General features: G+C 44.7%; 16 non-coding genes across 16 annotated transcripts; all 16 read left to right on the top strand.

The window, feature by feature from the left end:
- The first annotated feature begins 881 nt into the window (after positions 1 to 881).
- LOC141233491 (U2 spliceosomal RNA) lies at positions 882 to 1,072 on the top strand. The gene has a single exon (XR_012299567.1). It is a non-coding gene; the product is annotated as a U2 spliceosomal RNA (small nuclear RNA).
- Positions 1,073 to 2,187: 1,115 nt separating this feature from the next.
- On the top strand, positions 2,188 to 2,378 carry LOC141233490 (U2 spliceosomal RNA). Its single transcript, XR_012299566.1, has one exon. It is a non-coding gene; the product is annotated as a U2 spliceosomal RNA (small nuclear RNA).
- A 1,109-nt stretch (positions 2,379 to 3,487) lies between these two features.
- LOC141233489 (U2 spliceosomal RNA) lies at positions 3,488 to 3,678 on the top strand. Its single transcript, XR_012299565.1, has one exon. It is a non-coding gene; the product is annotated as a U2 spliceosomal RNA (small nuclear RNA).
- Positions 3,679 to 4,790: 1,112 nt separating this feature from the next.
- LOC141233488 (U2 spliceosomal RNA) lies at positions 4,791 to 4,981 on the top strand. The gene has a single exon (XR_012299564.1). It is a non-coding gene; the product is annotated as a U2 spliceosomal RNA (small nuclear RNA).
- Positions 4,982 to 6,096: 1,115 nt separating this feature from the next.
- LOC141233605 (U2 spliceosomal RNA) lies at positions 6,097 to 6,287 on the top strand. The gene has a single exon (XR_012299678.1). It is a non-coding gene; the product is annotated as a U2 spliceosomal RNA (small nuclear RNA).
- Positions 6,288 to 7,402: 1,115 nt separating this feature from the next.
- On the top strand, positions 7,403 to 7,593 carry LOC141233630 (U2 spliceosomal RNA). The gene has a single exon (XR_012299703.1). It is a non-coding gene; the product is annotated as a U2 spliceosomal RNA (small nuclear RNA).
- Positions 7,594 to 8,708: 1,115 nt separating this feature from the next.
- Positions 8,709 to 8,899, top strand: LOC141233487 (U2 spliceosomal RNA). Its single transcript, XR_012299563.1, has one exon. It is a non-coding gene; the product is annotated as a U2 spliceosomal RNA (small nuclear RNA).
- Positions 8,900 to 10,014: 1,115 nt separating this feature from the next.
- On the top strand, positions 10,015 to 10,205 carry LOC141233481 (U2 spliceosomal RNA). Its single transcript, XR_012299557.1, has one exon. It is a non-coding gene; the product is annotated as a U2 spliceosomal RNA (small nuclear RNA).
- A 1,115-nt stretch (positions 10,206 to 11,320) lies between these two features.
- Positions 11,321 to 11,511, top strand: LOC141233486 (U2 spliceosomal RNA). Its single transcript, XR_012299562.1, has one exon. It is a non-coding gene; the product is annotated as a U2 spliceosomal RNA (small nuclear RNA).
- A 1,115-nt stretch (positions 11,512 to 12,626) lies between these two features.
- LOC141233485 (U2 spliceosomal RNA) lies at positions 12,627 to 12,817 on the top strand. The gene has a single exon (XR_012299561.1). It is a non-coding gene; the product is annotated as a U2 spliceosomal RNA (small nuclear RNA).
- A 1,115-nt stretch (positions 12,818 to 13,932) lies between these two features.
- Positions 13,933 to 14,123, top strand: LOC141233484 (U2 spliceosomal RNA). The gene has a single exon (XR_012299560.1). It is a non-coding gene; the product is annotated as a U2 spliceosomal RNA (small nuclear RNA).
- Positions 14,124 to 15,238: 1,115 nt separating this feature from the next.
- Positions 15,239 to 15,429, top strand: LOC141233483 (U2 spliceosomal RNA). The gene has a single exon (XR_012299559.1). It is a non-coding gene; the product is annotated as a U2 spliceosomal RNA (small nuclear RNA).
- A 1,115-nt stretch (positions 15,430 to 16,544) lies between these two features.
- LOC141233482 (U2 spliceosomal RNA) lies at positions 16,545 to 16,735 on the top strand. The gene has a single exon (XR_012299558.1). It is a non-coding gene; the product is annotated as a U2 spliceosomal RNA (small nuclear RNA).
- Positions 16,736 to 17,850: 1,115 nt separating this feature from the next.
- LOC141233480 (U2 spliceosomal RNA) lies at positions 17,851 to 18,041 on the top strand. The gene has a single exon (XR_012299556.1). It is a non-coding gene; the product is annotated as a U2 spliceosomal RNA (small nuclear RNA).
- A 1,115-nt stretch (positions 18,042 to 19,156) lies between these two features.
- LOC141233479 (U2 spliceosomal RNA) lies at positions 19,157 to 19,347 on the top strand. The gene has a single exon (XR_012299555.1). It is a non-coding gene; the product is annotated as a U2 spliceosomal RNA (small nuclear RNA).
- Positions 19,348 to 20,462: 1,115 nt separating this feature from the next.
- On the top strand, positions 20,463 to 20,653 carry LOC141233478 (U2 spliceosomal RNA). Its single transcript, XR_012299554.1, has one exon. It is a non-coding gene; the product is annotated as a U2 spliceosomal RNA (small nuclear RNA).
- Positions 20,654 to 26,159: the final 5,506 nt, after the last annotated feature.

The following is a 26,159-nucleotide window of genomic DNA, read 5'->3' as shown; positions in this document are numbered from 1 at the left end:
TTACTTCCTTTTGGATAAACAGACATATTAGGCAAGCATTTTGGAGCTTTCACCTAAATAACTACAGGTGGTGAGATAAGCTGCACAATATAATTGACCTTTCAGTATATTGTTGCACACACACCATCTATTTAGCAAATGCCCTTGTTATCAACAGCAGCCTTTTAAACTCACCTGAGCTAACAGGTATGTGCGCTGGTTACTCTGCTGCGCTTAAAATTTCTTTTTTGGTTTGCTACAATGCCTTTTCTGAAACGTTGTCTCCCTCTGCTGGAACACTGACTTCTTTCATTTAATGCCTGCAGACTATAAAAGAGAACCCAACCCAAAAAGTTTGGTTGATTAGTCTGTGGCATTCTGTTAAACTGTTGCTTATGGCGGTCTCTGTGAGCTTCTCAGCGACATTCAGCCAGCCAGGTATCCTGCCTGCAGTAGATGGAATGTGGCAATGGAACGCTGGCTGCGCGTGTCATAATAGGCTCTGAGCCTTTATATACCTGTGCACAGCAGCAGCCACCTTCAGTCTGCTGCTGGACAGCCAGCAGCAGCAGCAGCAGGAGAGGTATGTAATCAGGAGCCCTCCTGCTAAGGGTAGACAGCTGCTCGTTCCACCCCACCCCCCGCCTTAATTGGTTCTCCTCCCTTCCAACGGTGTTGAGGCGGGTGGGAACAGCAGGGGGTGAAGGTGCTGTGTTTAAAGAGGTGGAGTTATGCAGATCTAAAACGCGTGGATTGCAGCAGCAGCAAGCCGAAAAGTGCAGGCATGTAAGGGATCTAGAGGTTGACAACATGTCTTCTTAACGGGAGTCCAGGAGCTCATCTCCACAAATGGACTTTTCAGGATCCTTGGGTGGCTCCGTAGTTTGAAACCAATTCTGGTTATCGCTTCTCGGCCTTTTGGCTAAGATCAAGTGTAGTATCTGTTCTTATCAGTTTAATATCTGATACGTCCCCTATCTGGGGACCATATATTAAATGGATTTTTAGAACAGGGAGATGGAAAAAGAGCTTGCTCTGTCCACTCCACGCATTGACCTGGTATTGCAGTATCTCCAGGACCGGTGCACCCCTTCTTTAATGCAGTTTCTAAAATCAGAAAGAATTGAATTCAATGTTTTTTGTTCATTTTGCTTGTTTGTCGGATTTTGGGATGGACTCTTTGGCTTTGCTTTTCTTCTCCTCATTGGATTTTTCATGTTCAAAGTTGCAGAAGCCAGATTACAAGCTCATTTTGGTTCAACTTCAGCAACTGTGCATTGCATTGCCATGTAATGTGATGCAATGCTATCTTTCTAGCTCTCCCTTTTTACTTCCTTTTGGATAAACAGACATATTAGGCAAGCATTTTGGAGCTTTCACCTAAATAACTACAGGTGGTGAGATAAGCTGCACAATATAATTGACCTTTCAGTATATTGTTGCACACACACCATCTATTTAGCAAATGCCCTTGTTATCAACAGCAGCCTTTTAAACTCACCTGAGCTAACAGGTATGTGCGCTGGTTACTCTGCTGCGCTTAAAATTTCTTTTTTGGTTTGCTACAATGCCTTTTCTGAAACGTTGTCTCCCTCTGCTGGAACACTGACTTCTTTCATTTAATGCCTGCAGACTATAAAAGAGAACCCAACCCAAAAAGTTTGGTTGATTAGTCTGTGGCATTCTGTTAAACTGTTGCTTATGGCGGTCTCTGTGAGCTTCTCAGCGACATTCAGCCAGCCAGGTATCCTGCCTGCAGTAGATGGAATGTGGCAATGGAACGCTGGCTGCGCGTGTCATAATAGGCTCTGAGCCTTTATATACCTGTGCACAGCAGCAGCCACCTTCAGTCTGCTGCTGGACAGCCAGCAGCAGCAGCAGCAGGAGAGGTATGTAATCAGGAGCCCTCCTGCTAAGGGTAGACAGCTGCTCGTTCCACCCCACCCCCCGCCTTAATTGGTTCTCCTCCCTTCCAACGGTGTTGAGGCGGGTGGGAACAGCAGGGGGTGAAGGTGCTGTGTTTAAAGAGGTGGAGTTATGCAGATCTAAAACGCGTGGATTGCAGCAGCAGCAAGCCGAAAAGTGCAGGCATGTAAGGGATCTAGAGGTTGACAACATGTCTTCTTAACGGGAGTCCAGGAGCTCATCTCCACAAATGGACTTTTCAGGATCCTTGGGTGGCTCCGTAGTTTGAAACCAATTCTGGTTATCGCTTCTCGGCCTTTTGGCTAAGATCAAGTGTAGTATCTGTTCTTATCAGTTTAATATCTGATACGTCCCCTATCTGGGGACCATATATTAAATGGATTTTTAGAACAGGGAGATGGAAAAAGAGCTTGCTCTGTCCACTCCACGCATTGACCTGGTATTGCAGTATCTCCAGGACCGGTGCACCCCTTCTTTAATGCAGTTTCTAAAATCAGAAAGAATTGAATTCAATGTTTTTTGTTCATTTTGCTTGTTTGTCGGATTTTGGGATGGACTCTTTGGCTTTGCTTTTCTTCTCCTCATTGGATTTTTCATGTTCAAAGTTGCAGAAGCCAGATTACAAGCTCATTTTGGTTCAACTTCAGCAACTGTGCATTGCATTGCCATGTAATGTGATGCAATGCTATCTTTCTAGCTCTCCCTTTTTACTTCCTTTTGGATAAACAGACATATTAGGCAAGCATTTTGGAGCTTTCACCTAAATAACTACAGGTGGTGAGATAAGCTGCACAATATAATTGACCTTTCAGTATATTGTTGCACACACACCATCTATTTAGCAAATGCCCTTGTTATCAACAGCAGCCTTTTAAACTCACCTGAGCTAACAGGTATGTGCGCTGGTTACTCTGCTGCGCTTAAAATTTCTTTTTTGGTTTGCTACAATGCCTTTTCTGAAACGTTGTCTCCCTCTGCTGGAACACTGACTTCTTTCATTTAATGCCTGCAGACTATAAAAGAGAACCCAACCCAAAAAGTTTGGTTGATTAGTCTGTGGCATTCTGTTAAACTGTTGCTTATGGCGGTCTCTGTGAGCTTCTCAGCGACATTCAGCCAGCCAGGTATCCTGCCTGCAGTAGATGGAATGTGGCAATGGAACGCTGGCTGCGCGTGTCATAATAGGCTCTGAGCCTTTATATACCTGTGCACAGCAGGAGCCACCTTCAGTCTGCTGCTGGACAGCCAGCAGCAGCAGGAGAGGTATGTAATCAGGAGCCCTCCTGCTAAGGGTAGACAGCTGCTCGTTCCACCCCACCCCCCGCCTTAATTGGTTCTCCTCCCTTAAAACGGTGTTGAGGCGGGTGGGAACAGCAGGGGGTGAAGGTGCTGTGTTTAAAGAGGTGGAGTTATGCAGATCTAAAACGCGTGGATTGCAGCAGCAGCAAGCCGAAAAGTGCAGGCATGTAAGGGATCTAGAGGTTGACAACATGTCTTCTTAACGGGAGTCCAGGAGCTCATCTCCACAAATGGACTTTTCAGGATCCTTGGGTGGCTCCGTAGTTTGAAACCAATTCTGGTTATCGCTTCTCGGCCTTTTGGCTAAGATCAAGTGTAGTATCTGTTCTTATCAGTTTAATATCTGATACGTCCCCTATCTGGGGACCATATATTAAATGGATTTTTAGAACAGGGAGATGGAAAAAGAGCTTGCTCTGTCCACTCCACGCATTGACCTGGTATTGCAGTATCTCCAGGACCGGTGCACCCCTTCTTTAATGCAGTTTCTAAAATCAGAAAGAATTGAATTCAATGTTTTTTGTTCATTTTGCTTGTTTGTCGGATTTTGGGATGGACTCTTTGGCTTTGCTTTTCTTCTCCTCATTGGATTTTTCATGTTCAAAGTTGCAGAAGCCAGATTACAAGCTCATTTTGGTTCAACTTCAGCAACTGTGCATTGCATTGCCATGTAATGTGATGCAATGCTATCTTTCTAGCTCTCCCTTTTTACTTCCTTTTGGATAAACAGACATATTAGGCAAGCATTTTGGAGCTTTCACCTAAATAACTACAGGTGGTGAGATAAGCTGCACAATATAATTGACCTTTCAGTATATTGTTGCACACACACCATCTATTTAGCAAATGCCCTTGTTATCAACAGCAGCCTTTTAAACTCACCTGAGCTAACAGGTATGTGCGCTGGTTACTCTGCTGCGCTTAAAATTTCTTTTTTGGTTTGCTACAATGCCTTTTCTGAAACGTTGTCTCCCTCTGCAGGAACACTGACTTCTTTCATTTAATGCCTGCAGACTATAAAAGAGAACCCAACCCAAAAAGTTTGGTTGATTAGTCTGTGGCATTCTGTTAAACTGTTGCTTATGGCGGTCTCTGTGAGCTTCTCAGCGACATTCAGCCAGCCAGGTATCCTGCCTGCAGTAGATGGAATGTGGCAATGGAACGCTGGCTGCGCGTGTCATAATAGGCTCTGAGCCTTTATATACCTGTGCACAGCAGCAGCCACCTTCAGTCTGCTGCTGGACAGCCAGCAGCAGCAGCAGGAAAGGTATGTAATCAGGAGCCCTCCTGCTAAGGGTAGACAGCTGCTCGTTCCACCCCACCCCCCGCCTTAATTGGTTCTCCTCCCTTCCAACGGTGTTGAGGCGGGTGGGAACAGCAGGGGGTGAAGGTGCTGTGTTTAAAGAGGTGGAGTTATGCAGATCTAAAACGCGTGGATTGCAGCAGCAGCAAGCCGAAAAGTGCAGGCATGTAAGGGATCTAGAGGTTGACAACATGTCTTCTTAACGGGAGTCCAGGAGCTCATCTCCACAAATGGACTTTTCAGGATCCTTGGGTGGCTCCGTAGTTTGAAACCAATTCTGGTTATCGCTTCTCGGCCTTTTGGCTAAGATCAAGTGTAGTATCTGTTCTTATCAGTTTAATATCTGATACGTCCCCTATCTGGGGACCATATATTAAATGGATTTTTAGAACAGGGAGATGGAAAAAGAGCTTGCTCTGTCCACTCCACGCATTGACCTGGTATTGCAGTATCTCCAGGACCGGTGCACCCCTTCTTTAATGCAGTTTCTAAAATCAGAAAGAATTGAATTCAATGTTTTTTGTTCATTTTGCTTGTTTGTCGGATTTTGGGATGGACTCTTTGGCTTTGCTTTTCTTCTCCTCATTGGATTTTTCATGTTCAAAGTTGCAGAAGCCAGATTACAAGCTCATTTTGGTTCAACTTCAGCAACTGTGCATTGCATTGCCATGTAATGTGATGCAATGCTATATTTCTAGCTCTCCCTTTTTACTTCCTTTTGGATAAACAGACATATTAGGCAAGCATTTTGGAGCTTTCACCTAAATAACTACAGGTGGTGAGATAAGCTGCACAATATAATTGACCTTTCAGTATATTGTTGCACACACACCATCTATTTAGCAAATGCCCTTGTTATCAACAGCAGCCTTTTAAACTCACCTGAGCTAACAGGTATGTGCGCTGGTTACTCTGCTGCGCTTAAAATTTCTTTTTTGGTTTGCTACAATGCCTTTTCTGAAACGTTGTCTCCCTCTGCAGGAACACTGACTTCTTTCATTTAATGCCTGCAGACTATAAAAGAGAACCCAACCCAAAAAGTTTGGTTGATTAGTCTGTGGCATTCTGTTAAACTGTTGCTTATGGCGGTCTCTGTGAGCTTCTCAGCGACATTCAGCCAGCCAGGTATCCTGCCTGCAGTAGATGGAATGTGGCAATGGAACGCTGGCTGCGCGTGTCATAATAGGCTCTGAGCCTTTATATACCTGTGCACAGCAGCAGCCACCTTCAGTCTGCTGCTGGACAGCCAGCAGCAGCAGCAGCAGGAGAGGTATGTAATCAGGAGCCCTCCTGCTAAGGGTAGACAGCTGCTCGTTCCACCCCACCCCCCGCCTTAATTGGTTCTCCTACCTTCCAACGGTGTTGAGGCGGGTGGGAACAGCAGGGGGTGAAGGTGCTGTGTTTAAAGAGGTGGAGTTATGCAGATCTAAAACGCGTGGATTGCAGCAGCAGCAAGCCGAAAAGTGCAGGCATGTAAGGGATCTAGAGGTTGACAACATGTCTTCTTAACGGGAGTCCAGGAGCTCATCTCCACAAATGGACTTTTCAGGATCCTTGGGTGGCTCCGTAGTTTGAAACCAATTCTGGTTATTGCTTCTCGGCCTTTTGGCTAAGATCAAGTGTAGTATCTGTTCTTATCAGTTTAATATCTGATACGTCCCCTATCTGGGGACCATATATTAAATGGATTTTTAGAACAGGGAGATGGAAAAAGAGCTTGCTCTGTCCACTCCACGCATTGACCTGGTATTGCAGTATCTCCAGGACTGGTGCACCCCTTCTTTAATGCAGTTTCTAAAATCAGAAAGAATTGAATTCAATGTTTTTTGTTCATTTTGCTTGTTTGTCGGATTTTGGGATGGACTCTTTGGCTTTGCTTTTCTTCTCCTCATTGGATTTTTCATGTTCAAAGTTGCAGAAGCCAGATTACAAGCTCATTTTGGTTCAACTTCAGCAACTGTGCATTGCATTGCCATGTAATGTGATGCAATGCTATCTTTCTAGCTCTCCCTTTTTACTTCCTTTTGGATAAACAGACATATTAGGCAAGCATTTTGGAGCTTTCACCTAAATAACTACAGGTGGTGAGATAAGCTGCACAATATAATTGACCTTTCAGTATATTGTTGCACACACACCATCTATTTAGCAAATGCCCTTGTTATCAACAGCAGCCTTTTAAACTCACCTGAGCTAACAGGTATGTGCGCTGGTTACTCTGCTGCGCTTAAAATTTCTTTTTTGGTTTGCTACAATGCCTTTTCTGAAACGTTGTCTCCCTCTGCTGGAACACTGACTTCTTTCATTTAATGCCTGCAGACTATAAAAGAGAACCCAACCCAAAAAGTTTGGTTGATTAGTCTGTGGCATTCTGTTAAACTGTTGCTTATGGCGGTCTCTGTGAGCTTCTCAGCGACATTCAGCCAGCCAGGTATCCTGCCTGCAGTAGATGGAATGTGGCAATGGAACGCTGGCTGCGCGTGTCATAATAGGCTCTGAGCCTTTATATACCTGTGCACAGCAGCAGCCACCTTCAGTCTGCTGCTGGACAGCCAGCAGCAGCAGCAACAGGAGAGGTATGTAATCAGGAGCCCTCCTGCTAAGGGTAGACAGCTGCTCGTTCCACCCCACCCCCCGCCTTAATTGGTTCTCCTCCCTTCCAACGGTGTTGAGGCGGGTGGGAACAGCAGGGGGTGAAGGTGCTGTGTTTAAAGAGGTGGAGTTATGCAGATCTAAAACGCGTGGATTGCAGCAGCAGCAAGCCGAAAAGTGCAGGCATGTAAGGGATCTAGAGGTTGACAACATGTCTTCTTAACGGGAGTCCAGGAGCTCATCTCCACAAATGGACTTTTCAGGATCCTTGGGTGGCTCCGTAGTTTGAAACCAATTCTGGTTATCGCTTCTCGGCCTTTTGGCTAAGATCAAGTGTAGTATCTGTTCTTATCAGTTTAATATCTGATACGTCCCCTATCTGGGGACCATATATTAAATGGATTTTTAGAACAGGGAGATGGAAAAAGAGCTTGCTCTGTCCACTCCACGCATTGACCTGGTATTGCAGTATCTCCAGTACCGGTGCACCCCTTCTTTAATGCAGTTTCTAAAATCAGAAAGAATTGAATTCAATGTTTTTTGTTCATTTTGCTTGTTTGTCGGATTTTGGGATGGACTCTTTGGCTTTGCTTTTCTTCTCCTCATTGGATTTTTCATGTTCAAAGTTGCAGAAGCCAGATTACAAGCTCATTTTGGTTCAACTTCAGCAACTGTGCATTGCATTGCCATGTAATGTGATGCAATGCTATCTTTCTAGCTCTCCCTTTTTACTTCCTTTTGGATAAACAGACATATTAGGCAAGCATTTTGGAGCTTTCACCTAAATAACTACAGGTGGTGAGATAAGCTGCACAATATAATTGACCTTTCAGTATATTGTTGCACACACACGATCTATTTAGCAAATGCCCTTGTTATCAACAGCAGCCTTTTAAACTCACCTGAGCTAACAGGTATGTGCGCTGGTTACTCTGCTGCGCTTAAAATTTCTTTTTTGGTTTGCTACAATGCCTTTTCTGAAACGTTGTCTCCCTCTGCTGGAACACTGACTTCTTTCATTTAATGCCTGCAGACTATAAAAGAGAACCCAACCCAAAAAGTTTGGTTGATTAGTCTGTGGCATTCTGTTAAACTGTTGCTTATGGCGGTCTCTGTGAGCTTCTCAGCGACATTCAGCCAGCCAGGTATCCTGCCTGCAGTAGATGGAATGTGGCAATGGAACGCTGGCTGCGCGTGTCATAATAGGCTCTGAGCCTTTATATACCTGTGCACAGCAGCAGCCACCTTCAGTCTGCTGCTGGACAGCCAGCAGCAGCAGCAGCAGGAGAGGTATGTAATCAGGAGCCCTCCTGCTAAGGGTAGACAGCTGCTCGTTCCACCCCACCCCCCGCCTTAATTGGTTCTCCTCCCTTCCAACGGTGTTGAGGCGGGTGGGAACAGCAGGGGGTGAAGGTGCTGTGTTTAAAGAGGTGGAGTTATGCAGATCTAAAACGCGTGGATTGCAGCAGCAGCAAGCCGAAAAGTGCAGGCATGTAAGGGATCTAGAGGTTGACAACATGTCTTCTTAACGGGAGTCCAGGAGCTCATCTCCACAAATGGACTTTTCAGGATCCTTGGGTGGCTCCGTAGTTTGAAACCAATTCTGGTTATCGCTTCTCGGCCTTTTGGCTAAGATCAAGTGTAGTATCTGTTCTTATCAGTTTAATATCTGATACGTCCCCTATCTGGGGACCATATATTAAATGGATTTTTAGAACAGGGAGATGGAAAAAGAGCTTGCTCTGTCCACTCCACGCATTGACCTGGTATTGCAGTATCTCCAGGACCGGTGCACCCCTTCTTTAATGCAGTTTCTAAAATCAGAAAGAATTGAATTCAATGTTTTTTGTTCATTTTGCTTGTTTGTCGGATTTTGGGATGGACTCTTTGGCTTTGCTTTTCTTCTCCTCATTGGATTTTTCATGTTCAAAGTTGCAGAAGCCAGATTACAAGCTCATTTTGGTTCAACTTCAGCAACTGTGCATTGCATTGCCATGTAATGTGATGCAATGCTATCTTTCTAGCTCTCCCTTTTTACTTCCTTTTGGATAAACAGACATATTAGGCAAGCATTTTGGAGCTTTCACCTAAATAACTACAGGTGGTGAGATAAGCTGCACAACATAATTGACCTTTCAGTATATTGTTGCACACACACCATCTATTTAGCAAATGCCCTTGTTATCAACAGCAGCCTTTTAAACTCACCTGAGCTAACAGGTATGTGCGCTGGTTACTCTGCTGCGCTTAAAATTTCTTTTTTGGTTTGCTACAATGCCTTTTCTGAAACGTTGTCTCCCTCTGCTGGAACACTGACTTCTTTCATTTAATGCCTGCAGACTATAAAAGAGAACCCAACCCAAAAAGTTTGGTTGATTAGTCTGTGGCATTCTGTTAAACTGTTGCTTATGGCGGTCTCTGTGAGCTTCTCAGCGACATTCAGCCAGCCAGGTATCCTGCCTGCAGTAGATGGAATGTGGCAATGGAACGCTGGCTGCGCGTGTCATAATAGGCTCTGAGCCTTTATATACCTGTGCACAGCAGCAGCCACCTTCAGTCTGCTGCTGGACAGCCAGCAGCAGCAGCAGCAGGAGAGGTATGTAATCAGGAGCCCTCCTGCTAAGGGTAGACAGCTGCTCGTTCCACCCCACCCCCCGCCTTAATTGGTTCTCCTCCCTTCCAACGGTGTTGAGGCGGGTGGGAACAGCAGGGGGTGAAGGTGCTGTGTTTAAAGAGGTGGAGTTATGCAGATCTAAAACGCGTGGATTGCAGCAGCAGCAAGCCGAAAAGTGCAGGCATGTAAGGGATCTAGAGGTCGACAACATGTCTTCTTAACGGGAGTCCAGGAGCTCATCTCCACAAATGGACTTTTCAGGATCCTTGGGTGGCTCCGTAGTTTGAAACCAATTCTGGTTATCGCTTCTCGGCCTTTTGGCTAAGATCAAGTGTAGTATCTGTTCTTATCAGTTTAATATCTGATACGTCCCCTATCTGGGGACCATATATTAAATGGATTTTTAGAACAGGGAGATGGATAAAGAGCTTGCTCTGTCCACTCCACGCATTGACCTGGTATTGCAGTATCTCCAGGACCGGTGCACCCCTTCTTTAATGCAGTTTCTAAAATCAGAAAGAATTGAATTCAATGTTTTTTGTTCATTTTGCTTGTTTGTCGGATTTTGGGATGGACTCTTTGGCTTTGCTTTTCTTCTCCTCATTGGATTTTTCATGTTCAAAGTTGCAGAAGCCAGATTACAAGCTCATTTTGGTTCAACTTCAGCAACTGTGCATTGCATTGCCATGTAATGTGATGCAATGCTATCTTTCTAGCTCTCCCTTTTTACTTCCTTTTGGATAAACAGACATATTAGGCAAGCATTTTGGAGCTTTCACCTAAATAACTACAGGTGGTGAGATAAGCTGCACAATATAATTGACCTTTCAGTATATTGTTGCACACACACCATCTATTTAGCAAATGCCCTTGTTATCAAGAGCAGCCTTTTAAACTCACCTGAGCTAACAGGTATGTGCGCTGGTTACTCTGCTGCGCTTAAAATTTCTTTTTTGGTTTGCTACAATGCCTTTTCTGAAACGTTGTCTCCCTCTGCTGGAACACTGACTTCTTTCATTTAATGCCTGCAGACTATAAAAGAGAACCCAACCCAAAAAGTTTGGTTGATTAGTCTGTGGCATTCTGTTAAACTGTTGCTTATGGCGGTCTCTGTGAGCTTCTCAGCGACATTCAGCCAGCCAGGTATCCTGCCAGCAGTAGATGGAATGTGGCAATGGAACGCTGGCTGCGCGTGTCATAATAGGCTCTGAGCCTTTATATACCTGTGCACAGCAGCAGCCACCTTCAGTCTGCTGCTGGACAGCCAGCAGCAGCAGCAGCAGGAGAGGTATGTAATCAGGAGCCCTCCTGCTAAGGGTAGACAGCTGCTCGTTCCACCCCACCCCCCGCCTTAATTGGTTCTCCTCCCTTCCAACGGTGTTGAGGCGGGTGGGAACAGCAGGGGGTGAAGGTGCTGTGTTTAAAGAGGTGGAGTTATGCAGATCTAAAACGCGTGGATTGCAGCAGCAGCAAGCCGAAAAGTGCAGGCATGTAAGGGATCTAGAGGTTGACAACATGTCTTCTTAACGGGAGTCCAGGAGCTCATCTCCACAAATGGACTTTTCAGGATCCTTGGGTGGCTCCGTAGTTTGAAACCAATTCTGGTTATCGCTTCTCGGCCTTTTGGCTAAGATCAAGTGTAGTATCTGTTCTTATCAGTTTAATATCTGATACGTCCCCTATCTGGGGACCATATATTAAATGGATTTTTAGAACAGGGAGATGGAAAAAGAGCTTGCTCTGTCCACTCCACGCATTGACCTGGTATTGCAGTATCTCCAGGACCGGTGCACCCCTTCTTTAATGCAGTTTCTAAAATCAGAAAGAATTGAATTCAATGTTTTTTGTTCATTTTGCTTGTTTGTCGGATTTTGGGATGGACTCTTTGGCTTTGCTTTTCTTCTCCTCATTGGATTTTTCATGTTCAAAGTTGCAGAAGCCAGATTACAAGCTCATTTTGGTTCAACTTCAGCAACTGTACATTGCATTGCCATGTAATGTGATGCAATGCTATCTTTCTAGCTCTCCCTTTTTACTTCCTTTTGGATAAACAGAAATATTAGGCAAGCATTTTGGAGCTTTCACCTAAATAACTACAGGTGGTGAGATAAGCTGCACAATATAATTGACCTTTCAGTATATGGTTGCACACACACCATCTATTTAGCAAATGCCCTTGTTATCAACAGCAGCCTTTTAAACTCACCTGAGCTAACAGGTATGTGCGCTGGTTACTCTGCTGTGCTTAAAATTTCTTTTTTGGTTTGCTACAATGCCTTTTCTGAAACGTTGTCTCCCTCTGCTGGAACACTGACTTCTTTCATTTAATGCCTGCAGACTATAAAAGAGAACCCAACCCAAAAAGTTTGGTTGATTAGTCTGTGGCATTCTGTTAAACTGTTGCTTATGGCGGTCTCTGTGAGCTTCTCAGCGACATTCAGCCAGCCAGGTATCCTGCCTGCAGTAGATGGAATGTGGCAATGGAACGCTGGCTGCGCGTGTCATAATAGGCTCTGAGCCTTTATATACCTGTGCACAGCAGCAGCCACCTTCAGTCTGCTGCTGGACAGCCAGCAGCAGCAGCAGCAGGAGAGGTATGTAATCAGGAGCCCTCCTGCTAAGGGTAGACAGCTGCTCGTTCCACCCCACCCCCCGCCTTAATTGGTTCTCCTCCCTTCCAACGGTGTTGAGGCGGGTGGGAACAGCAGGGGGTGAAGGTGCTGTGTTTAAAGAGGTGGAGTTATGCAGATCTAAAACGCGTGGATTGCAGCAGCAGCAAGCCGAAAAGTGCAGGCATGTAAGGGATCTAGAGGTTGACAACATGTCTTCTTAACGGGAGTCCAGGAGCTCATCTCCACAAATGGACTTTTCAGGATCCTTGGGTGGCTCCGTAGTTTGAAACCAATTCTGGTTATCGCTTCTCGGCCTTTTGGCTAAGATCAAGTGTAGTATCTGTTCTTATCAGTTTAATATCTGATACGTCCCCTATCTGGGGACCATATATTAAATGGATTTTTAGAACAGGGAGATGGAAAAAGAGCTTGCTCTGTCCACTCCACGCATTGACCTGGTATTGCAGTATCTCCAGGACCGGTGCACCCCTTCTTTAATGCAGTTTCTAAAATCAGAAAGAATTGAATTCAATGTTTTTTGTTCATTTTGCTTGTTTGTCGGATTTTGGGATGGACTCTTTGGCATTGCTTTTCTTCTCCTCATTGGATTTTTCATGTTCAAAGTTGCAGAAGCCAGATTACAAGCTCATTTTGGTTCAACTTCAGCAACTGTGCATTGCATTGCCATGTAATGTGATGCAATGCTATCTTTCTAGCTCTCCCTTTTTACTTCCTTTTGGATAAACAGACATATTAGGCAAGCATTTTGGAGCTTTCACCTAAATAACTACAGGTGGTGAGATAAGCTGCACAATATAATTGACCTTTCAGTATATTGTTGCACACACACCATCTATTTAGCAAATGCCCTTGTTATCAACAGCAGCCTTTTAAACTTACCTGAGCTAACAGGTATGTGCGCTGGTTACTCTGCTGCGCTTAAAATTTCTTTTTTGGTTTGCTACAATGCCTTTTCTGAAACGTTGTCTCCCTCTGCTGGAACACTGACTTCTTTCATTTAATGCCTGCAGACTATAAAAGAGAACCCAACCCAAAAAGTTTGGTTGATTAGTCTGTGGCATTCTGTTAAACTGTTGCTTATGGCGGTCTCTGTGAGCTTCTCAGCGACATTCAGCCAGCCAGGTATCCTGCCTGCAGTAGATGGAATGTGGCAATGGAACGCTGGCTGCGCGTGTCATAATAGGCTCTGAGCCTTTATATACCTGTGCACAGCAGCAGCCACCTTCAGTCTGCTGCTGGACAGCCAGCAGCAGCAGCAGCAGGAGAGGTATGTAATCAGGAGCCCTCCTGCTAAGGGTAGACAGCTGCTCGTTCCACCCCACCCCCCGCCTTAATTGGTTCTCCTCCCTTCCAACGGTGTTGAGGCGGGTGGGAACAGCAGGGGGTGAAGGTGCTGTGTTTAAAGAGGTGGAGTTATGCAGATCTAAAACGCGTGGATTGCAGCAGCAGCAAGCCGAAAAGTGCGGGCATGTAAGGGATCTAGAGGTTGACAACATGTCTTCTTAACGGGAGTCCAGGAGCTCATCTCCACAAATGGACTTTTCAGGATCCTTGGGTGGCTCCATAGTTTGAAACCAATTCTGGTTATCGCTTCTCGGCCTTTTGGCTAAGATCAAGTGTAGTATCTGTTCTTATCAGTTTAATATCTGATACGTCCCCTATCTGGGGACCATATATTAAATGGATTTTTAGAACAGGGAGATGGAAAAAGAGCTTGCTCTGTCCACTCCACGCATTGACCTGGTATTGCAGTATCTCCAGGACCGGTGCACCCCTTCTTTAATGCAGTTTCTAAAATCAGAAAGAATTGAATTCAATGTTTTTTGTTCATTTTGCTTGTTTGTCGGATTTTGGGATGGACTCTTTGGCTTTGCTTTTCTTCTCCTCATTGGATTTTTCATGTTCAAAGTTGCAGAAGCCAGATTACAAGCTCATTTTGGTTCAACTTCAGCAACTGTGCATTGCATTGCCATGTAATGTGATGCAATGCTATCTTTCTAGCTCTCCCTTTTTACTTCCTTTTGGATAAACAGACATATTAGGCAAGCATTTTGGAGCTTTCACCTAAATAACTACAGGTGGTGAGATAAGCTGCACAATATAATTGACCTTTCAGTATATTGTTGCACACACACCATCTATTTAGCAAATGCCCTTGTTATCAACAGCAGCCTTTTAAACTCACCTGAGCTAACAGGTATGTGCGCTGGTTACTCTGCTGCACTTAAAATTTCTTTTTTGGTTTGCTACAATGCCTTTTCTGAAACGTTGTCTCCCTCTGCTGGAACACTGACTTCTTTCATTTAATGCCTGCAGACTATAAAAGAGAACCCAACCCAAAAAGTTTGGTTGATTAGTCTGTGGCATTCTGTTAAACTGTTGCTTATGGCGGTCTCTGTGAGCTTCTCAGCGACATTCAGCCAGCCAGGTATCCTGCCTGCAGTAGATGGAATGTGGCAATGGAACGCTGGCTGCGCGTGTCATAATAGGCTCTGAGCCTTTATATACCTGTGCACAGCAGCAGCCACCTTCAGTCTGCTGCTGGACAGCCAGCAGCAGCAGCAGCAGGAGAGGTATGTAATCATCAGCCCTCCTGCTAAGGGTAGACAGCTGCTCGTTCCACCCCACCCCCCGCCTTAATTGGTTCTCCTCCCTTCCAACGGTGTTGAGGCGGGTGGGAACAGCAGGGGGTGAAGGTGCTGTGTTTAAAGAGGTGGAGTTATGCAGATCTAAAACGCGTGGATTGCAGCAGCAGCAAGCCGAAAAGTGCAGGCATGTAAGGGATCTAGAGGTTGACAACATGTCTTCTTAACGGGAGTCCAGGAGCTCATCTCCACAAATGGACTTTTCAGGATCCTTGGGTGGCTCCGTAGTTTGAAACCAATTCTGGTTATCGCTTCTCGGCCTTTTGGCTAAGATCAAGTGTAGTATCTGTTCTTATCAGTTTAATATCTGATACGTCCCCTATCTGGGGACCATATATTAAATGGATTTTTAGAACAGGGAGATGGAAAAAGAGCTTGCTCTGTCCACTCCACGCATTGACCTGGTATTGCAGTATCTCCAGGACCGGTGCACCCCTTCTTTAATGCAGTTTCTAAAATCAGAAAGAATTGAATTCAATGTTTTTTGTTCATTTTGCTTGTTTGTCGGATTTTGGGATGGACTCTTTGGCTTTGCTTTTCTTCTCCTCATTGGATTTTTCATGTTCAAAGTTGCAGAAGCCAGATTACAAGCTCATTTTGGTTCAACTTCAGCAACTGTACATTGCATTGCCATGTAATGTGATGCAATGCTATCTTTCTAGCTCTCCCTTTTTACTTCCTTTTGGATAAACAGAAATATTAGGCAAGCATTTTGGAGCTTTCACCTAAATAACTACAGGTGGTGAGATAAGCTGCACAATATAATTGACCTTTCAGTATATGGTTGCACACACACCATCTATTTAGCAAATGCCCTTGTTATCAACAGCAGCCTTTTAAACTCACCTGAGCTAACAGGTATGTGCGCTGGTTACTCTGCTGTGCTTAAAATTTCTTTTTTGGTTTGCTACAATGCCTTTTCTGAAACGTTGTCTCCCTCTGCTGGAACACTGACTTCTTTCATTTAATGCCTGCAGACTATAAAAGAGAACCCAACCCAAAAAGTTTGGTTGATTAGTCTGTGGCATTCTGTTAAACTGTTGCTTATGGCGGTCTCTGTGAGCTTCTCAGCGACATTCAGCCAGCCAGGTATCCTGCCTGCAGTAGATGGAATGTGGCAATGGAACGCTGGCTGCGCGTGTCATAATAGGCTCTGAGCCTTTATATACCTGTGCACAGCAGCAGCCACCTTCAGTCTGCTGCTGGACAGCCAGCAGCAGCAGCAGCAGGAGAGGTATGTAATCAGGAGCCCTCCTGCTAAGGGTAGACAGCTGCTCGTTCCACCCCACCCCCCGCCTTAATTGGTTCTCCTCCCTTCCAACGGTGTTGAGGCGGGTGGGAACAGCAGGGGGTGAAGGTGCTGTGTTTAAAGAGGTGGAGTTATGCAGATCTAAAACGCGTGGATTGCAGCAGCAGCAAGCCGAAAAGTGCAGGCATGTAAGGGATCTAGAGGTTGACAACATGTCTTCTTAACGGGAGTCCAGGAGCTCATCTCCACAAATGGACTTTTCAGGATCCTTGGGTGGCTCCGTAGTTTGAAACCAATTCTGGTTATCGCTTCTCGGCCTTTTGGCTAAGATCAAGTGTAGTATCTGTTCTTATCAGTTTAATATCTGATACGTCCCCTATCTGGGGACCATATATTAAATGGATTTTTAGAACAGGGAGATGGAAAAAGAGCTTGCTCTGTCCACTCCACGCATTGACCTGGTATTGCAGTATCTCCAGGACCGGTGCACCCCTTCTTTAATGCAGTTTCTAAAATCAGAAAGAATTGAATTCAATGTTTTTTGTTCATTTTGCTTGTTTGTCGGATTTTGGGATGGACTCTTTGGCATTGCTTTTCTTCTCCTCATTGGATTTTTCATGTTCAAAGTTGCAGAAGCCAGATTACAAGCTCATTTTGGTTCAACTTCAGCAACTGTGCATTGCATTGCCATGTAATGTGATGCAATGCTATCTTTCTAGCTCTCCCTTTTTACTTCCTTTTGGATAAACAGACATATTAGGCAAGCATTTTGGAGCTTTCACCTAAATAACTACAGGTGGTGAGATAAGCTGCACAATATAATTGACCTTTCAGTATATTGTTGCACACACACCATCTATTTAGCAAATGCCCTTGTTATCAACAGCAGCCTTTTAAACTTACCTGAGCTAACAGGTATGTGCGCTGGTTACTCTGCTGCGCTTAAAATTTCTTTTTTGGTTTGCTACAATGCCTTTTCTGAAACGTTGTCTCCCTCTGCTGGAACACTGACTTCTTTCATTTAATGCCTGCAGACTATAAAAGAGAACCCAACCCAAAAAGTTTGGTTGATTAGTCTGTGGCATTCTGTTAAACTGTTGCTTATGGCGGTCTCTGTGAGCTTCTCAGCGACATTCAGCCAGCCAGGTATCCTGCCTGCAGTAGATGGAATGTGGCAATGGAACGCTGGCTGCGCGTGTCATAATAGGCTCTGAGCCTTTATATACCTGTGCACAGCAGCAGCCACCTTCAGTCTGCTGCTGGACAGCCAGCAGCAGCAGCAGCAGGAGAGGTATGTAATCAGGAGCCCTCCTGCTAAGGGTAGACAGCTGCTCGTTCCACCCCACCCCCCGCCTTAATTGGTTCTCCTCCCTTCCAACGGTGTTGAGGCGGGTGGGAACAGCAGGGGGTGAAGGTGCTGTGTTTAAAGAGGTGGAGTTATGCAGATCTAAAACGCGTGGATTGCAGCAGCAGCAAGCCGAAAAGTGCGGGCATGTAAGGGATCTAGAGGTTGACAACATGTCTTCTTAACGGGAGTCCAGGAGCTCATCTCCACAAATGGACTTTTCAGGATCCTTGGGTGGCTCCATAGTTTGAAACCAATTCTGGTTATCGCTTCTCGGCCTTTTGGCTAAGATCAAGTGTAGTATCTGTTCTTATCAGTTTAATATCTGATACGTCCCCTATCTGGGGACCATATATTAAATGGATTTTTAGAACAGGGAGATGGAAAAAGAGCTTGCTCTGTCCACTCCACGCATTGACCTGGTATTGCAGTATCTCCAGGACCGGTGCACCCCTTCTTTAATGCAGTTTCTAAAATCAGAAAGAATTGAATTCAATGTTTTTTGTTCATTTTGCTTGTTTGTCGGATTTTGGGATGGACTCTTTGGCTTTGCTTTTCTTCTCCTCATTGGATTTTTCATGTTCAAAGTTGCAGAAGCCAGATTACAAGCTCATTTTGGTTCAACTTCAGCAACTGTGCATTGCATTGCCATGTAATGTGATGCAATGCTATCTTTCTAGCTCTCCCTTTTTACTTCCTTTTGGATAAACAGACATATTAGGCAAGCATTTTGGAGCTTTCACCTAAATAACTACAGGTGGTGAGATAAGCTGCACAATATAATTGACCTTTCAGTATATTGTTGCACACGCACCATCTATTTAGCAAATGCCCTTGTTATCAACAGCAGCCTTTTAAACTCACCTGAGCTAACAGGTATGTGCGCTGGTTACTCTGCTGCACTTAAAATTTCTTTTTTGGTTTGCTACAATGCCTTTTCTGAAACGTTGTCTCCCTCTGCTGGAACACTGACTTCTTTCATTTAATGCCTGCAGACTATAAAAGAGAACCCAACCCAAAAAGTTTGGTTGATTAGTCTGTGGCATTCTGTTAAACTGTTGCTTATGGCGGTCTCTGTGAGCTTCTCAGCGACATTCAGCCAGCCAGGTATCCTGCCTGCAGTAGATGGAATGTGGCAATGGAACGCTGGCTGCGCGTGTCATAATAGGCTCTGAGCCTTTATATACCTGTGCACAGCAGCAGCCACCTTCAGTCTGCTGCTGGACAGCCAGCAGCAGCAGCAGCAGGAGAGGTATGTAATCATCAGCCCTCCTGCTAAGGGTAGACAGCTGCTCGTTCCACCCCACCCCCCGCCTTAATTGGTTCTCCTCCCTTCCAACGGTGTTGAGGCGGGTGGGAACAGCAGGGGGTGAAGGTGCTGTGTTTAAAGAGGTGGAGTTATGCAGATCTAAAACGCGTGGATTGCAGCAGCAGCAAGCCGAAAAGTGCAGGCATGTAAGGGATCTAGAGGTTGACAACATGTCTTCTTAACGGGAGTCCAGGAGCTCATCTCCACAAATGGACTTTTCAGGATCCTTGGGTGGCTCCGTAGTTTGAAACCAATTCTGGTTATCGCTTCTCGGCCTTTTGGCTAAGATCAAGTGTAGTATCTGTTCTTATCAGTTTAATATCTGATACGTCCCCTATCTGGGGACCATATATTAAATGGATTTTTAGAACAGGGAGATGGAAAAAGAGCTTGCTCTGTCCACTCCACGCATTGACCTGGTATTGCAGTATCTCCAGGACCGGTGCACCCCTTCTTTAATGCAGTTTCTAAAATCAGAAAGAATTGAATTCAATGTTTTTTGTTCATTTTGCTTGTTTGTCGGATTTTGGGATGGACTCTTTGGCTTTGCTTTTCTTCTCCTCATTGGATTTTTCATGTTCAAAGTTGCAGAAGCCAGATTACAAGCTCATTTTGGTTCAACTTCAGCAACTGTGCATTGCATTGCCATGTAATGTGATGCAATGCTATCTTTCTAGCTCTCCCTTTTTACTTCCTTTTGGATAAACAGACATATTAGGCAAGCATTTTGGAGCTTTCACCTAAATAACTACAGGTGGTGAGATAAGCTGCACAATATAATTGACCTTTCAGTATATTGTTGCACACACACCATCTATTTAGCAAATGCCCTTGTTATCAACAGCAGCCTTTTAAACTCACCTGAGCTAACAGGTATGTGCGCTGGTTACTCTGCTGCGCTTAAAATTTCTTTTTTGGTTTGCTACAATGCCTTTTCTGAAACGTTGTCTCCCTCTGCTGGAACACTGACTTCTTTCATTTAATGCCTGCAGACTATAAAAGAGAACCCAACCCAAAAAGTTTGGTTGATTAGTCTGTGGCATTCTGTTAAACTGTTGCTTATGGCGGTCTCTGTGAGCTTCTCAGCGACATTCAGCCAGCCAGGTATCCTGCCTGCAGTAGATGGAATGTGGCAATGGAACGCTGGCTGCGCGTGTCATAATAGGCTCTGAGCCTTTATATACCTGTGCACAGCAGCAGCCACCTTCAGTCTGCTGCTGGACAGCCAGCAGCAGCAGCAGCAGGAGAGGTATGTAATCAGGAGCCCTCCTGCTAAGGGTAGACAGCTGCTCGTTCCACCCCACCCCCCGCCTTAATTGGTTCTCCTCCCTTCCAACGGTGTTGAGGCGGGTGGGAACAGCAGGGGGTGAAGGTGCTGTGTTTAAAGAGGTGGAGTTATGCAGATCTAAAACGCGTGGATTGCAGCAGCAGCAAGCCGAAAAGTGCAGGCATGTAAGGGATCTAGAGGTTGACAACATGTCTTCTTAACGGGAGTCCAGGAGCTCATCTCCACAAATGGACTTTTCAGGATCCTTGGGTGGCTCCGTAGTTTGAAACCAATTCTGGTTATCGCTTCTCGGCCTTTTGGCTAAGATCAAGTGTAGTATCTGTTCTTATCAGTTTAATATCTGATACGTCCCCTATCTGGGGACCATATATTAAATGGATTTTTAGAACAGGGAGATGGAAAAAGAGCTTGCTCTGTCCACTCCACGCATTGACCTGGTATTGCAGTATCTCCAGGACCGGTGCACCCCTTCTTTAATGCAGTTTCTAAAATCAGAAAGAATTGAATTCAATGTTTTTTGTTCATTTTGCTTGTTTGTCGGATTTTGGGATGGACTCTTTGGCTTTGCTTTTCTTCTCCTCATTGGATTTTTCATGTTCAAAGTTGCAGAAGCCAGATTACAAGCTCATTTTGGTTCAACTTCAGCAACTGTGCATTGCATTGCCATGTAATGTGATGCAATGCTATCTTTCTAGCTCTCCCTTTTTACTTCCTTTTGGATAAACAGACATATTAGGCAAGCATTTTGGAGCTTTCACCTAAATAACTACAGGTGGTGAGATAAGCTGCACAATATAATTGACCTTTCAGTATATTGTTGCACACACACCATCTATTTAGCAAATGCCCTTGTTATCAACAGCAGCCTTTTAAACTCACCTGAGCTAACAGGTATGTGCGCTGGTTACTCTGCTGCGCTTAAAATTTCTTTTTTGGTTTGCTACAATGCCTTTTCTGAAACGTTGTCTCCCTCTGCTGGAACACTGACTTCTTTCATTTAATGCCTGCAGACTATAAAAGAGAACCCAACCCAAAAAGTTTGGATGATTAGTCTGTGGCATTCTGTTAAACTGTTGCTTATGGCGGTCTCTGTGAGCTTCTCAGCGACATTCAGCCAGCCAGGTATCCTGCCTGCAGTAGATGGAATGTGGCAATGGAACGCTGGCTGCGCGTGTCATAATAGGCTCTGAGCCTTTATATACCTGTGCACAGCAGCAGCCACCTTCAGTCTGCTGCTGGACAGCCAGCAGCAGCAGCAGCAGGAGAGGTATGTAATCAGGAGCCCTCCTGCTAAGGGTAGACAGCTGCTCGTTCCACCCCACCCCCCGCCTTAATTGGTTCTCCTCCCTTCCAACGGTGTTGAGGCGGGTGGGAACAGCAGGGGGTGAAGGTGCTGTGTTTAAAGAGGTGGAGTTATGCAGATCTAAAACGCGTGGATTGCAGCAGCAGCAAGCCGAAAAGTGCAGGCATGTAAGGGATCTAGAGGTTGACAACATGTCTTCTTAATGGGAGTCCAGGAGCTCATCTCCACAAATGGACTTTTCAGGATCCGTAGTTTGAAACCAATTCTGGTTATCGCTTCTCGGCCTTTTGACTAAGATCAGGTGCAGTGATCTAACGGTTGCTGCCTTGGTCTCGGCTAGGAGGTGCCTGGGGTACCCGACTTGTTGGCCTTGGGGGATCGCTCTCTCTTAACGGAGGGAGCTTCACCCCCTTGCAGCTATTGGCAGGTCGGCTTAGTCCCCGGACAACGGGGAGCGATCGCGTCTTGTCTTCGGGGCGACCCGAGGAAATAAGGGCGTTTTCCTTTGCTGAGCTTTATCGCTTAGTGGGCTGTGTAAGTTCTTGGGGTACCCCTCCCTCGGTCTTGGGTTTGTTCCTGCTTTTGTGGGATTCATTCCATTGTTACTATTGGGGGAGGGCTTAGTCCCTGAGGGCCGAAAATGCCTTTTTCTTTTGGATTTGCGGTGGGGGAGACTCCACTGCGACAGTCCATTAGAATCATGGTGGATGAATGCCAGCGCCATGAGAAGAATCTGCAGTACATCGTGCATGAGATTCTTTTTGGGTTCTTCCACCTGGAGCGAGATAAGATCCTGTGTCTTTACGATCAGGAATTCCGTGGGCGATATACCATTTCCTTTATGGCTAAATCATGCTGTGATAATATCCATGCAGCACTGATGGTTGCGGACAAGGACGATGAGAGACTGAACGGGCTGAGCTTTGACTTCCTGTACGGTGAAGAGGAAGTACCCTTGGTGATCTTCATGTACAGCCCATTCGTCTCTGAGGGCGATATCGAAACCTTTTTGAAGCGTTACTGCAAGTCAGTGCGCTTCTCACATGATATCCTCAACTCCCAGCGCTTCTGGAATGGGAAGAGGAAATACCTGGTGAAGTTCCATCCAGATCAGAGCGGCATTGGTGGTCTTCACCACCCGCCTGCTAATTTTGCCATTGGTAATGTCAGGGGATTCCTACGCTACCCAGGAATGCCCCTTCAATGCCGGAATTGTCATGAATATGGGCATACACGAGAAAATTGTACAAGGGCTCATGTAGTCTTTTGCAACAAGTGCGGTAAGAGTGGGCACACCTCCGCTACGTGTGACTCTGAGATCGTATGTAACCTATGTGGGAAGGCAGGTCACGCCTTCAGGAATTGTCCGAGCAAAAAGTCAAAAACATATGACATGTTTAAGTCAGGTCAACTGACTATCCAAGAATACTTCGGAGGGAGTATTACTACACCTGCCCCTGGACCTGGGTTGGCGCACGCTGACGGGTCCGGACCAAATCCTTCAACGGCTCCGCCAGAGGGCCCGCTGGTAGTTCCACAGAAGGACGGTCGTAGGGGTTCCATAAGATTAACCGAGGGTTCGCTCTCTGTGGAATTGATCGATGTTCTGGCTCTAGATGTTGCCGTATCTCAGAGTCAAGAGGAAGGGTCCTCATCCAGCATGAATGCACCACCGGCATTATGTGGAACTGAGGAGACCTCTAGTACCCCGATTAAGCAAGCACCCAGATTCGCCACACCATCATCGGTGATCTTGGGTAAGGGCAAAAAGGGTACGCTCCTTAATCGATCAACCAGTGTGTCGGAAAGAGAGACCTCTAGGGCGCGAAGTAAAAAGGACCCGGCTAAGACCCAGTCGAGCCCTGGTCCTCGAACCAGAAGTCGCAGTAGTTCCGTGACCAGACCAGAGGACAAGACGACCCAGAGGGATGACACCCGTTCCATAGACCAGACCGCCATGAGGACTGCAGATGCACAGGACTTGGAAAAGATGGACAGCTCCCAGCCTCTGAAAAGGCAACGGGAGGACGTAAAGCAACCTGATATCCAAAGAAAACACGGATGTCGAGGTCCAGATGAGGAGCCAAAAGTGGATGATGCCTTTTTGCCTGCTTCAGATCCCGGTAATATTAAACAAATCCTGATCCCTGGAGATGCGGAGGAGGAGGTGCCGTGTATTGACTTCTTCCCATCTTCAGATCCTGATTCTTCTTAATGTCTGTTCCTCTTAAAATCTCCTCACTAAATGTGAGGTCCCTAAAGAGCCCTACACGTAGGGCTGCTTTATTTTCTTATTTAGAGACATTGGACTTTGATTTCTGCTTTCTACAAGAATGTGGTATACAGAGTAATTTAAATTATAAGGACTTAAAAGAAGACTGGAAACTGGGCGCTTCTGTGTGGTCCGGTGCTAATGACTGTCGTGCTGCCGGAGTTGGACTACTTTGCCGTGGACATTCTACCATCATTCAATCTGTGACTGAAATTATACCTGGCAGAGCTATTTTAATACATCTTGTTTTTAATGGACTTTCTTTACGTTTATTAAATGTGTACGCTCCTCCTGGGAAGCAGGAAAGGGCGGATTTACTTGAAATATTGCCATTATTTTGTGTTGGGTCAAGCCCCCTGCTAGTGGGAGGAGATTTTAATTGTTTACGTGATGGGGAATCCCGGCAGGGTGGGGATGTGAATCGTAAAGACCGTACCTCCTATTTGTTGAAAAGTTTAATTGATGATTTTAGATTACAGGACTGCTGGAAGGAACTCTTGCCGGCGGATCCAGGTGTTACATGGTCCAATGGAAGAGTTTCTTCTAGAATTGATTTCATATTTGCTTCTACTGCCTTTAAACCTTGTAAATGTTTTCTTTTATCTAATTTATTCTCTGATCATAAAGTTTTATCTGTGTTTTTAGAGTTAGCAGGGGAACAAAATAACTCAAGAGGCCCATGGAGATTAAATACAACTCTCCTAGAGGATATTGATATTCAAAAGAGGTTTGTGCAGGCCTACCAGTGCTGGCAATCAAAGAGAGACCCCCGCGCCTCGATGCTGGATTGGTGGGAGAGCATTAAACCTAAGATTAAATTATATTTTATTAAGGCAGGGAAAATGAAAGCAAAAAAGAAAAAGCAGTGGTTTTATGTTTTTAATATGAGATTACAAGTACTCTTTAAAATAAAAGAAGTTGGTATTGATGTGGATGATGATATTGCAAATCTTAAGTCTGAAATAAAAAATGCTCTTAATGAAAAAGGAAAACAAATAATTTTTAACTCCCATGTACAGCACCTGGAGGAAGGAGAGAAAAGCTCCCGATTCTTCTTCAAAAAGGTAATGGGGAGGAGGGACGCAATCCTAAATCTTGAAGGTGAAAATGATATTAAGGGTATGTTAGGAAAAGCTTTTAATTTTTATCAACTTCTTTTTAACACTAAAGTTACAGATCCATCCTTTTTAGAGTATGCTATTAATTCCCTTGATTTTAAGTTAGATATTTTAGACCAGGGTATTTTATCTAGGGATCTCACCAGTGAGGAACTTTTACAGATTTTTAAAAGTTTCTCCAGTGGGAAAGCCCCTGGGGAAGACGGTCTACCAATTGAGTTTTATCTGACTTTTTGGGGAATTTTAAAGAACGATATGTTTTTATTGTTTAAAGAAGCTTTTAATACTAATAAATTACCCCCATCTTGGAGGAGAGGTCTGGTATCTTTAATATATAAAAAAGGGGATAGGAGCCAACTTAAAAACTGGCGGCCTATTACGCTTTTAAACCTTGATTATAAAATTTTAGCTAAACTTATTGCAGTCCGTTTGAAACCCTTTATAGCCAAATTAATTCACCCTAACCAGGTATGTGGTGTTCCCGGAAGAACCATAGCTGAGTCCCTCAACATAATTAGGGATACCATATGGTATTCAAAAGAGAGAAGTCAAAACCTTGCTATTTTATCCTTAGACTTTGAAAAAGCTTTTGACAGGGTATCGCATGAATTTCTTTTTATGGTTCTTAAAAAAATGGCGTTTCCAGAGAAAATTTTAACCCGCATTATGCTTTTATATCATTCTTGTTTTAGTCAAATTTCTGTAAATGGGTTTTTAACGAAGGGGGTTCCTCTATTATCAGGGGTGAAACAAGGGTGCCCTCTCTCACCACTGCTCTTTATCTGTGTTATGGAACCACTATTAACCATACTGAGAAAAGATAAAGTAATTAAAGGGGTACCTATTCCCGGGAGTAGGGGTATGCAACTTAAAGCCCTAAGTTACATGGATGATGTTACCATACTATGTCCAGATTCCACATCTCTGAGGAGGGTATTGAGAAACACACAATTTTTCTGTGAAGCCTCAGGTTTTAAATTAAATATAGATAAATGTGACTGTTTTAATGTGGGGGGATGGGACTCCTCTTTGACCCCTGGGATAGTGATACAGAAAAATCACATAAAAATTTTAGGAATTATTTTTAACCAAGCCAATGAGGGGGACCCTAACTGGGACTCTGCAATGGATAAATAGAAAAAAAGATCTCATTGTGGAATTTAAGGAACCTTAGTATGGAAGGTAAAATTTTAATTATTAAAGCCGTTTTAATTCCCATTATGTTGTATGTTGCAATGGTGTTTCCCCCTTCCAATTTACAAATCAAGAAAGTAACAAGAATTG

The sequence above is a fragment of the Phyllobates terribilis genome, unplaced genomic scaffold (assembly GCF_046119375.1).
Source record: "Phyllobates terribilis strain yellow unplaced genomic scaffold, ASM4611937v1 Scaffold_602__1_contigs__length_984359, whole genome shotgun sequence".
In the NCBI taxonomy this organism is placed as follows: Eukaryota; Metazoa; Chordata; class Amphibia; order Anura; family Dendrobatidae; genus Phyllobates; species Phyllobates terribilis.
The sequence above is the reverse complement of the archived record's forward strand: the minus strand, read 5'-3'. Positions and strand labels throughout refer to the sequence as shown.